Genomic DNA, 11,033 nt, shown 5'->3' with positions numbered 1-11,033 from the left:
ACAAAGTTGTATAAAATTTTTATTAACTTAAAAAAGCAAGCATGTTGAATTGAAATCCGATCATGAGTTGTTAGCTTCTTAGTTTAATAATATTGCTAAAGAAAATATGATCCTAAAAGAAAACAATGATAAACTTAAATTGGATCATGATTTTTTAACTTCAAGTGTTGCTAATTTAACTCATGAGAAAAATAATGTCATGTTAGAAGTAGAAAACATTAGAAATGAAGTTAGTTCTTTTGCGAATAATTATATATGTTCTACTTCTAATAATAATGCATTTGTGGAAGTAAATGAGTTGAATCATATTAAAAACCACATATCATCTTTAGATTCAACATTAAAAATATGCATTGCAAATAACAATAAGCTTATGGATTTATATGCAAAGTCTCATAAAAATTCTTCTAAGAAACTCACATACTATGCACACGTGTATAACAAAATTTATAAGTGTTCTATTTGCGGCCATAGAGGTCATCTTGCTTAATTTTGTTATAAGGCACAAAAATCAATCAAGACTAACAATGCTTGTGCATCCCATCAAGTTTCATCACATCATACACATACACACGCACACAATGTTCATCATAAGCATGTAAATGTGTATAAATGTGACTATTATGGTCGTTTTGATCATTTGGCCAAATTTTATTTCTATTTAAGAAATGTTTCACATTTGTAAAATGTTTCTAAAAGATCATTTTTATTTGCAAATGTTTCTCGTGCACACTCACAAGGTCAACAAAACAAATGCACCTGTTTTATTGCATTTATTGCAATCGGAAGGGTCACTTGCACAATTATTGTTTTGACCATGTCCGTGCACAAAATGCGCCTAAATATGATCATAACCCTAGGGTTTTGGACTTTATTGATAGGGGTCATGTCCCTAAATTTGCCGGCACAAAAATGTTTGGGTGCCAAAACAAAATTGATTCTATTTATTTTATATTTTTGGATTTTTAGGTTTCATATTTTTATAACAATGTAAATTGATAAGATTTTTAAAACTTGGATTTTTAGGTTTCATATTTTTATAACAATGTAAATTGATAAGATTTTTAAAACCACTCATATTTTCTCTTTAAAAGAATTGATAAGATTTTTAAAACCACTCATATTTTCTCTTTAAAAGAAAGTATTTTCAAATATATATACATTCACATTGTTGAAAAATTTAAAATGGTTTATTTTTGGATTTTTAAACAAAACCATAGTTCATGATTCTTATATGGTTTGTAATCTTAGTTTGAACTATGTATTTTTTTGGTTTAATTTAGTTTGTACTTATGAGATTATTGTAAAATACTTTTATGATGATATTTATGTGTTTAAGCTTATGGATCATCATTTGTGGTTTATAATGTACCTTTATGTGATTAGTGTTTTATGTTTGCTCACATAATTATCATGCTTACATTTCTTTGTGATGGATTGAAACAAGCTCTAAGAGCTTGGTATGGTTGTTTATCTAGTTTTTATTGTCAAAAATGATATTATTGATATTCGTTTGTTTTATCCAAAGTATACCACTTTTTAATCCTTTGTGGATAAAACATATAAATGTTTTAACATTATTAGTTGTTTAATCACTTGTTCTTCAAATAAGATGATTTATAGATTAAGCACGTTTTTGATGTTATTATGAATTAGATCATAATTTATGATTTTATTTGATTGTTTTGATTTTTATTTGGACTTTCATGATTATCATAATTTTTATGATTCTCATGATTTGTTTCCAATTGAAAATATTTTTTCATGATTCTCATGTTTTTCCACTCTTTTGATTATATATATATATATATATAACGTCCTTTCACTTCCCCATTTCTCTCTCTAACTAACTTCCCGCTCTCTGTAACTCACTTCCATCTTCTATCAAGCTTTGATCTTCCATCTTCACATGAAGAACACGACAACAGTTCATTAAAAACCATCCTAACCATCTTCCATCTTCTATGAAGCTTTCATCTTTCATCATCCATCTTTGCAGGAAGAACACAGCAACAATTCAGCGTTGAAAACAACATTCTTTGCAAGAAGAACACAGCAATAATTCATCTTTCATCAAGCTATAAAATTTTAAACCATGAAAAGATTTCACCATTTACAGCAAAAAGTTACAATTTTTATGGTAAAAAACAAACACCTCACATAACTGAATCTAGATTCACTGCAGTGAATCTGGGTTCACTACAGTGAATCGAGATTCACTGCAGTGAATCTAGATTCACACATGTGTGTCTTCGTTTTTCAACTGGTTTCTTCAAAAAACAGGAAACTTTTCAGACTAAAAGGTAAAAATTTTTACCTTTTACAGTAAAAAGTTACGATTTTTTATTGTAAAAAACAAACACCTCACATAACTGGATCTGGATTCACTGCAGTGAATCTGGATTCACTGCAGTGAATCTGGATTCACACATGCGTGTCTTCGTTTTTCAACTGGTTTCTTCAAAAAATAGGAAACTTTTCAGACTAAAAGGTGAAATTTTTCACCTTTTACAGCAAAAAGTTACGATTTTTTATGGTAAAAAACAAACACCTCACATAACTGGATCTGGATTCACTGCAGTGGATCTGGATTCACTGCAGTGGATCTGGATTCACTGCAGTGAATCGAGATTCACACATGCGTGCCTTCGTTTTTCAACTGGTTTTCCAACTGGTTTCTTCAAAAAATAGGAAACTTTTTAAAAAATTGGAAATTTTTTACCTTTTACAACAAAAAGCTACGATCTTTAAGGTTAAAACTAAAACTTTTAGACGAAAAATCAAACTTTAAGGTTAAAACTAAAACTTTTAGACGAAAAATCAAACAAATTTCATAAACTTACCATTAAAACGTCAAAATAATTTAACGATGACAAAGGTTGAAGACGGTGGTTGAAGATGAAGGTTGAAGACGGTGGTTGAAGTTGTCGTGACTTTTTGGATAGGGAGATGTTGAAGAGAGACAGAGAGAGAGAGAGAGAGAGAGTTGTTGTGATTTTGGAGAGAGAGAGAGATATGTTGTGACTTTTGGAGAACTCAACAGACATGCATTCATTACATCTGACAAGTGGCTGTTAATTTTACCTGATTACCCTTATGCAGTTTTAATCTCAGCCATTGGATGAATCAGGATCTTAAGATCCTTATAACACTTTGTCTTAATGATACATATGTAAGTGTTCACTTGATATCTTTTGTATGTGAGTTGATATTAGTGCGTCTCTATATATATGTTTTTACTCACATATGAATGCCTTAGTATTTCATTTCATACATTCTATGAGGCATTTTGATAGGGAGAGCCTTTTTCCCTATATTTGTTTTTATACTCACCTATGCTAATTTATAGGGGGAGCTTACGCTCTCTTATCTTTATTATTTTCTCCATTTTGATGTTGACAAAGGGGGATAAACAAGTTAATTTTGAGTATTTCTTTTATTGCTGTAGTTTTATGCATGAGGATCATAATTTATATATTTATTTGATATCATGCATATTATATATCTTTTTGTGTAGATTATTTGTCATCATCAAAAAGAGGGAGATTGTTAGGTCTCATGTTTATGAGCCTATGGTCTAATCTTGTTTTGATGATTTACAAGCAATTCTTACCATTGTTTGTCTAGTGTTTGTATTTGTTTATAAGGTATTCTAGACAAACATCGATATTGAAGGTTGGATGGAATTAAGCTTAACGATGACATTCAAAAGAGGTTAGCGGATACCGGAATGAAGCTAATACATTCAAGTCAAAGATTTAAGATCAAGCTTCATCTGCAACCAAGATCGAGCTTCAATGAGAGATCATTAGCTTGGGAATAGTATTTTAGTTTTTAGGAGTTTATACTTGTGTGCAAATATTTCAAGATCAATATTATACACACACACACATCGTTTTTGTTTTATTTGCTTTCATGTTTTAGCCACATAAATATGAAACGAATAGATATAGTTATATACACACATATTTGTTTTATGTTTATACGTGCTTGAAATAATTTCATTAAATTCAAGCTTTAACATATTCAAATCAATGAAATCATGTTTATTTGTAAAATTATGTGTTTATGGATTAAAGACTTAATACACTTGAAATATTGAGTTTTCATGTTTTGGACTATTTTGTAGAATGATGAGTTTTCATATTTGGGAAGTACAATTTGAAAAATTCTTTTTGAAACATGTTTATATTCATGTTTATAAACATTTACCAAAGTTCTATATTTTTTAAATTTATTTGATATTTTTAAAAAGGTTTTAAAGTTGATGTTTACTGTTCATATCAGGTCATGTGCACGTTTTAAGTCGACTTGCTACAGTACCAAGTCGACTTATAAAGTGTTTCGCAAATGGTGTTTTTAAACTACTGGGTCAACTCATAATATAATAAGTTAACTTATACTATACGAGTCGAGTCATACCTGTCATAAGTCGACTTACAATAGAGTCATTGCACAGTAATGGCTAGTTTCTAGATTTTTGTTGTTTTATGGTTTTTGTTGATTTTTGCTGGTTTCTTAAGCTTAGTTTTTCCACCCTATATATACCCATTTACCATAAACATTCTAACTAACTCAAAAAAGTTTTAAACATGTTTTACAAGTGTTTTAAGGGTGTTTAAGGCTTTGTTTCAAGGTTGTTTATGTGAAGAAAGTTTCACAAAGAGGAGGATCTCAATTTTATCCTTTGTTTCAACCTCAATCATTCATCCTTTTTGTTATTAGAGAAGTTTTTCTAAGCTCCTCATCTAGCTTAATTGTAATATTTGTTTATCTTATATATATTTGCTAGATCAATTTGAGTTTAGATTTCATATTTACTTATTGTCTCACAAACAACCATTGAGCTTAAGTATTTTCATACATTGTATAATTTGGGTTGGTGGTGTGATTGAGTGAGCTTAACTTAGTTCTCATTTTGGTTAGAGAACAAACTATTTTTACTTGTGCTATATTTGTGAGATCACATTGTAATACACAAGTATACCAAGAGGAGTGTGTGGTGAGAGACGGGGTCAATTCTAAGAGGAGTAACGTCTGTAGTAAAGCCTAGGGAGAGGTGATAAATCCGAGCACTTGAGAAAGGTGACACAGGCTAGACCAACACTTAAAGGGTGTATTGTGTAATTACAAGTGTGAGAGTTGTAAGAGTTTTTGGTAAGCTAGAAAACCGATTGTGTAAACGTTTTTGATGAACGTTGAAAACCGGTTGTGATAATGGAGATTCTCCTCGTGAGTGGGGAGCGAAGACGTAGGTCGAGGGTGACCGAACTCCGTGATCATATTGTGTGTTTGTGATTGTCATTTGCATACTATCTCATTTTCATCTTGTGTTCATATTTATTTCGCCCTTGTTTAATTATGTATCATTGCTCATAACTTGTTGATTATCATACTTTCTTAGATAGATTGGTAATAAGTTTTTTAATTGACATTAATATCGGATTAGATTAGCATATACATTATTCACCCCTCCCCCCTCCCCTAGGGTAATTTCAAGCTGTACACTGCACCCTGGATTGGTGGAACCCCATCTCCAAAGTAAAAAAGACAATCACTAAGTGTCTGGGGTGTCCACTTAGTGTGTGGAGCGCTAGGTGCTAGAGGTGGTAAATGTGGAGTCTTCTGGGGTACTAAATGCTGTGAAGAAGTGGAAGCAGTAGTAGTAGGGTCCTTGCTTCGTGCAGTAACACTCTTCTTCATAATGTCTGCAACCAGTGGTGCATGTCCTACCTTATATTTATCAGTGTCCCGTCCATGTACCCTTACATCCACACAGATCTGGGTGATAAAAAATGGGTAGAGGAGCTAGACTTTCCGATGGTATCTCTGGTCAGGCACTCTCCGCAGCCGTAGTACCCATCCAAGTGTAAATAACCTTTGTAAAGTTGAACCGCTAACCCGCAACAATCTAATATAAAAGTACAAGGTCCCGAAAGCTGATCACTAAGTATGAGGAACTCGGGTAAAGGTCAAACCTAAGGAAGAGATTAAGAGTAATAAACTCTCTCTTAAGTTTGCCTGAGTGAAGGGTCCCTCCAGTATGTGCCCTCCCGCATAGATACTCTACCATCCGATTGTAATCATTGGAGGCAATAGTCAAATTAGCTGAAGCTTGAAGAAAGTTAGGGCTATTCCTAGGGGGTTTGCGAACTCCCAAGATATGACAAATGACCTTGGGGGTGATCATGGCTATAACTTCTACAATATTAGATTGTGTTGTATTCTCACTTGATCTTTCCCAGTTTGCATAAAACTCCATGACAATAGTGGAGTTGGCCATTGTAGATTCCCTAGTCATCATTCTGCTAAGGTTGGCGCTATCAAACAGTTGAACTATAGGTGAAATTGATTATAGTGAACCCTCTCTCATAATGTTTTTGCAAGTTTTAAGATTGGATAGTTCAATTCACTATCTTTTTCCCAAAGCCATGTCTATTATGCAAGAAATTTAGTTACAAATGAAAATTAGGGTTTAAATTATAAGAATGTGACATTTTGCTGTTTAAATTGCAAAATTTTAGCAAGAAAGGGTGTGCCAGTAGCTAATCGATAAGCTACAATAATTTAGTTCTACGTAAATTATCAATCTTTTTGTAAATTTTCACACCAAATTATGTCCAAATGGAACATTGTTCATTTATATCATTTTAACAACCAATAATCCACACAATTGCACCAAAATTTAAGAAGAATTACAAAAAGAACAAGAAAGCTAGAGTTTCGGGTTTATACCTTCGATCCAGGAAAATAAAGAGTTCTTGGGCTGATTTGTCATTGAGAACTTGAATAGATGTCAAATAGCTCGTCGAATGGTGAAAAAATGATTGTTTTGAGTGTTGGATTCAGGGGGGCATCGGGGCTAATCAGTTAGCTCTGATATTTTTTTTTGTTAGGCTCAGCCTTAGCTAGGAGTGAGCATAGTTCGGTTCAAACTAAACAAACCGACCGAACTGGCCGAAATTTAACAGTTCGGTTTGGTTTTTATTATAGTTCAGTTCGGGTCGAGTTAAAGTTTTTTCAACCCGAACCGATCGAATTGTATTACCCATTATAATTACTATTTACATCCGCTTAAACCAGACCCATTATAGTTCATATAGCATTACTTCTCTGCAGGTTGATATATTTTTCTCTCACGCGACCTGATAGCGATAAAATACCCCAACAATAGTATCCTCTCTAGTTCTAGGGCTTTTCATTATCTCTAGTTCTCTATCCCTCTCTATTACATATTCGCTTCTTCTACTTTGAACCAATCCACTTTGGAGGTAAGAAACTTAAACTATAATGTTGATTCTAACATATTCATGATTTTTCTCCTCGATTGATACATTTGTGGATTAGACTTCTCTTTGGACCAGTCTTATAATTTTATAGAAACTATACCCAACATCCAAGTTATTACATATTTTTTATTTACTTTGTCTATCAAATTGAGATCACTTTTATTCTTTATGTAAGTTTTCTCTAAAAAAATTATGTAATCTTTGGTAGGAATAAGATTTTGATTTCTACATCTAATATTCAGTAGCATTTAATAGTTTATGAATTTTAATAAATTAAAGTGTAAGAGACATCTTTCTTCGTCAACAAATTAGAGGTGAAATTAAATTTGGACATAACATTTGTACCTAAGTGAAAACCGAATAAACCGATCCGAATCGAACCAAATCGAACCGACTTGAATTGGTTCACTTCGATTTTGAATGATAGGTAGTTCGGTTCAGTTTGGCCAAATTTGGCCAACAACCGAACCGACCGACGGATTGCACAGCCCTAGTCTTAGCCTGTGAGAATTATTTTCAGCAATATTTTTTCTCTTTAATTGGGCCTTGGCCGAGTTAGGCTTGGAAAGATGTGAAAAAACTCTTTATTTATTTATATGGGCTAATTTAAAAGAGAAGAGGAAGATACATTTTTTCATTTTCTTTTCTTTTTTTTCAAAAATAATGTGGTTTATGAAGAACCAACACTTCCTCTTCTTCAATTGTAGAAAATTCTAAAAAAATGTTTTAAACGTTGATCATTGATTTTGAAAATATCACTACTTTTAGGATTATCTATCATAATTGCTCCGTGAGAGAAAACTTGTTTAATAATATATAGACCAGTCTATTGTGATCTCAATTTTCTGGGAAAAAGATAAAGTCTTGAGTTATAAAGCAGAACTTTTTGTCCCAGTGTAAAATTCTTCCACATTGTTGCATTATCATGAAAAATATTTATTTTCTCTTCATAAAATTTTGAATTTATATACATGCATCATTTTTAATCTCTTCTAATTTATTTATTTGGAGCATTCTTATTTTTTCTGTCAAGTTTAAATCAAAATTAAATTGCATGATCACCCACATAGCTCGATGTTCTAGTTCAACTAGAAGGTGACACACCTTTCTAAAAATGAGCCGGTATGGACACATTCCCAAATTCATCTTAAATGCAGTTCAATAAGCCCATAACGCATGCTCAATTTTGTAGGGTTGAAAAATTAATGTTGGGATTGATTTTCTTGTTTTAAGAAATGGGTTTGATCACTTGGTACGAAACCTTACCATCACTCACACTCTCTCTCGATTACAGAGGAAGAGAAGATTAATTCAGCTTCTCTTTTGTTTAAGATAGGTTCTAGGTGGCGAAAGGATGCTCCCCCCGATGCTTGAGTCGAGCTTGCATCCCATTGACGATCAAACCAAGATTGCTAGAGCTTCTGAACTTTGTTAGCCGGCTGGAATCGAGGTTCGTACTCCGGATCGACATGCAGAAACTTTGATCTCTGATGCTTCTCTAAGTCCAAGCTTGAAAATATCCAATTGATTGATAATCCACCTTTTCCTATGTAGCCATCGATGGCTATTTATAGAGTTTTAAGCACGTAACCGACGTGCTACAATAGTGGAGTCGTGGGCGTAACTGATGCACTGAAATTGTGAAGTTGTGGCGTAACTGACTCCTTGAATTTAGTCCACGTGGCTGACTGGGTCTTCATGACCGTTACAACCTGATTTAATGCGGGTGATGAACTTCACTGCGTTGGCGAACCTCGTTTTTGATGTCAAGCCTCGCTGCATGGCGAGCCTCATCTTTGACGTTGAGCCTCGCTGTGTGGCAAGCCTCGTGAGCTTTAATAATGAGCTTCGTCTTCACTGACGAGCTTTAAATCTGATGACAAGCTTTATTTTCATTGACAAACTTCACCTCTAATGATGAACTCCGAACCCCGTATCCAATGACGAGCTTCAAACCTCGTATTCAATGACGAACTTCATCTTTGATAGCTAGAGTCCAACTCGTGTCCAATGACGAGCTTTGAACCCTGTATCCACTAGTCAACCTCGAACCTCGTATCCAATGACAAGCTCTGAATTCCATATCCACTAGCGAACCTCGAACCTCGTATCCAATGCGAGCTCCGATCCTCGTAGATCCGTTTCATTCAATAATGAACTTTATCTCTCAATGTAGATCCTCGTAGATCCGTTTCGTTCTCGAGGTTGATCTTTTCTAAACAACGAACCTTGTTTCTGATTGAAAATGGTTTGTTTCCCTGACCCTTCTTTTCATCTTTCGAATTTTGACATTTTTTTAATACCTACAAAACCCCCTTCAAAGTTTTCAGACTTGAATCGGGTTGTATGTAGTCTGAAATACTTTGAATAGGTATCTCGAACTTGAGGAGTTTATTTCACGAACCTGGTTTTGTCATGAACCTCTTGTTTGCGAAAGTTACTTTGTGGTTCGTTCTGGAGTTTGTCCCTTTATACAAGCCTTGTCAGAATAACCAACGTCTGACAAATGACTCCTCGCAGCTTCGTCAGCATCACTGCTATGCACCTTTCACAGACCTAGCGAATAGTTGCCAGCTGGCGATTGGAAATCCACGTGAATCCCATCCGTAGATCTTGTTGGGGAGAGATCTCGTCAAACAACCCTAATTGAAGATCACGACCCTTGATTCGACCCTTTTCCCGCCCCTATAAATAGGGTATCATAATATGAGAAGTCCTTTCTTCTCTCTTCATCGTTTGGGTTATCTGAACTCCTTCTCTTCTCAAAATTCCGATCTTTGTTTCTTCGCAAGCCCTTCAAATGAAATCAATGGCCCCTAAGACCGCTATAGACCGAAGCAAGAGTAAGGACAAAAAGGTTGCTGACTCTTCGCACGAACCTGACATTCTATCCAGCTTTTCAGGTAATAGATCTTAAACGCATGATTTGCGTTCTGAGGGATGCCAACCTTGTCTATTTTAGACTTGGGTTTCTTGAGGAAGGTGAACAGTTTCTTCTAGACTCATCATAAAGATACGTCTTTTTGGCTGGATGAGTTTCGTCATCGATGATTCTAATCTTTATGACTTGTTTCGTCTTTCGATGAGCCTTATTCGCGAGTTGCACTTCACATGTCCAACGTCATTGGCTATTTTGATGAGGGTCATCCTCTAGAATTGTTAAACGAAATTCATTTATATGATGAGCTTCGTCTTTTCATCGACCACGTTCATTGGGTTGGTTAACTTCGTTTTCAGATGATGAACTTTATGTTCCCCAATGAATCTCGTTGAACTGGTGAACCTCGTTGTCCCTGTCGAGGTTGAATGAGCTTGCTTGGCCAATGAAGTTTAACACTTCGTTGTAACACGAGGTTCATCATTCGAACAAATTTCGACGTTCGTCGCCAGAATGACCTTCGTATTATTTGGCCGTGACTGCTGCTTGAGACTAATCTTGTTTGTCTTTTTGTGCAGTCACATATCCTTCTACTCCACTTCCCCAACGTGGTGATCTCGGAGCGGATGGTACTTAAACAACTGCAATTCATCCTCATTACTATGCCCTTGAGAGCATTCCTTTGTTCGGAGAACGGGGGCTAGAAGAAGTGGATCTTCTTTCTGACCCTTTAGTTTCCACATTTAAGCGTATGATCACTGATGCTCCCTTAGAGTCTATCAATCGTGAACCTATTGTAAAGCATGTTCTCTTATTCGGAGACTCTTCAGAGGATCCTGACTTGCTGGATATCGGGACATATGAAT

Source organism: Asparagus officinalis, chromosome 5, assembly GCF_001876935.1.
Source record: "Asparagus officinalis chromosome 5, Aspof.V1, whole genome shotgun sequence".
NCBI lineage: Eukaryota > Viridiplantae > Streptophyta > Magnoliopsida > Asparagales > Asparagaceae > Asparagus > Asparagus officinalis.
Note: the sequence above shows the minus strand (reverse complement) of the source record.